This window comes from Salvia splendens, chromosome 1 (genome assembly GCF_004379255.2).
Source record: "Salvia splendens isolate huo1 chromosome 1, SspV2, whole genome shotgun sequence".
In the NCBI taxonomy this organism is placed as follows: Eukaryota; Viridiplantae; Streptophyta; class Magnoliopsida; order Lamiales; family Lamiaceae; genus Salvia; species Salvia splendens.
The window spans coordinates 25,835,613-25,837,769 of record NC_056032.1 but is presented as its reverse complement, the minus strand read 5'-3'; the positions used below and the strand labels follow the sequence as shown (position 1 = coordinate 25,837,769).

General features: G+C 39.7%; 1 long non-coding RNA gene across 1 annotated transcript; it reads right to left on the bottom strand.

Moving 5' to 3' along the window:
- Positions 1-492: 492 nt before the first annotated feature.
- On the bottom strand, positions 493-1,329 carry LOC121803604. Its single transcript, XR_006051083.1, has 2 exons — positions 858-1,329; positions 493-618 (listed from the first exon to the last, which is right to left on the bottom strand). It is a non-coding gene; the product is annotated as an uncharacterized LOC121803604 (long non-coding RNA).
- Between the last annotated feature and the right edge of the window lie 828 nt (positions 1,330-2,157).

The window sequence follows — 2,157 nt, the reverse complement described above, 5'->3', positions numbered from 1 at the left end:
AACACGTAAATATATTACACCTATATGAATATAATAAATAAATAAATAAATAAGATTCCAAAACCAAAATTTTGATATCCGATACATCCCACCAAAAATCCCAACAAAAGTTTAATTTATACATCAAATGTTTTAAGAAAGCGAATACATCATCGAAAGCCACGAGCTTGAACCACGTTCTTTTCTACACCAAATTAAACAATAAATACAAAAATAATATAATAAAATAAATTAAACATAAAGAAAAGGAGTAGACAGATCCTGAAAGGATCAGATTTTCGACAGCAACAATTAATGTTGCATTAAATAAGATGACAGGGTAGTCATCATTTTTGTCTGCCATAAGAATATTTGGATGATAATGTCAACCCACTTGTTGTACTAACATATATAGAGCAACCAGCCATCACTTTCACTACCCCACCTCCAACCAAACAACACACTCCTCCAAAATACTTCCAACAAAGCAGAAAAAGAAAGAGGACGTACACATCACAGTGGAAAATTGCAGTGAAGTCTTTTCCTTCACATATTAAAAGGTAAGTAACAACAACATAAGTTTTTCCTTTTTTTTTCTTTCGTTCTTTCCACATATGCATATAGGTAAGATTTTAGCCCCTGCCAAAAACTAGCAATTAATAACTATAGCAAAGAATATAGAAATAACAATTTCTAGCAAAGAACAGAGGCTTATCTTAGACAAAAATCTACTTCCTAAAAATCTGTTGCCTCATCACCAAAGTCTATACTTTCCAAATCTATGATGGCTAAAAACAAATTTATAAATAAAGGTTGGAACTTTAGAAGATGTAAAATGGAGTAGTAAACAAGAAGAATAATGAATATAATTTCTTTACTTCTCGGAAGTCGGCGAAATGGCGACGGTAGTGGCCTCAGATGAGGAGGCAGTAGCCGTGGAGCCGACGGGAAGCTGCTCCGGCGTGGTAAGAAGGAGGCCGAAGCCGCCGACTGTGCATGCACAATCGGTCGGCGGCGGCAGATCAGAGAGAGAGAGAAGAGAGAGGGGGGAGCCGAGAGAGAGGAATGGAGAGGAGAAGATGATGGAGGGAGGAGTCGACGACGGCGGATCCGCGACGGCAGATTCGTGGCAGAGGCGGCAGTGCGGTGAAGAGAGAGATGACATGGAGGAAAACACGCCGACTGCGGTGCGATGGTGGCGTCGGAGGGATGGCTGGTCGACGTCTCGAGGTGTGAATTTGGGTGAGGCGGCGAAAGTTCTGATTTGGGGGAAGTTTTGTGTGCAATTGAGGGAGAAGGTGAATAGTGATTAGGTGAGAGAGAGAGAGTAGATGATACATGTGGTGGAAGGGGGAGTATATGGACTAATTTAGTTAGTGAAATGGGCTGATCTCTTTTTCTAATTAGATGTTGGGCGTTCTTTTATTTATTTTTGGTGAAGGAAGAGTGGGCTAGGTTGTGGAAATTATTGTAGGCTGAAATAAGTTGAGAAGGGCCCAAATTTGAATTTCAATTAGTATGAGCCCAACAACAACAACAACAACAACAACAACAACAACAACAATAATAATAATAATAATAATAGGGACTAGGTGAAACTCCATCGAGCGACGATGTGTGTGCGTTCTAATGTTCTAGGTCGAGCTACTAACTCCAATGAATCCACTAGATCACTAGGTCTAGGAACTCAAGGGAATATAGAAGACTCAGTCGTTGGACACACAAAGCTCGTGTTTCAAAGATCCATCAACCCGTTATACTATAGACTAGTATAGAGAAGCAGGGGTCTATCCCACTAAGATGGACACGTAAGAAAGCATCTAAAGACTTTGGTTTAGAAAGCGGCTGCTGCCACGCAAATTGAGTTGAGGTTAACTACTATTAGACCTAGGCACAAAATCAAACACTAGACCTAGGAACTGTAAACATCACTCTGGCAACGAAGATCAAAATAACCAACTAACTCCCTAGACTGAGCAAACAACTTCCTAATATAACCAAACAGAAAGCGAGTAACAGTGGGGACCAAATTCCAGAAATAACAAGTACGGAAGAAAAAGCTGCAACTAACTAACTAAAGTTTTAACTAACAGCAACATGCACCTCATCAGCTGAACTAAACACGAACATGAAGAAAACAGATCACGAACCCAGATTCAAACAGAATGTAAAAATTCT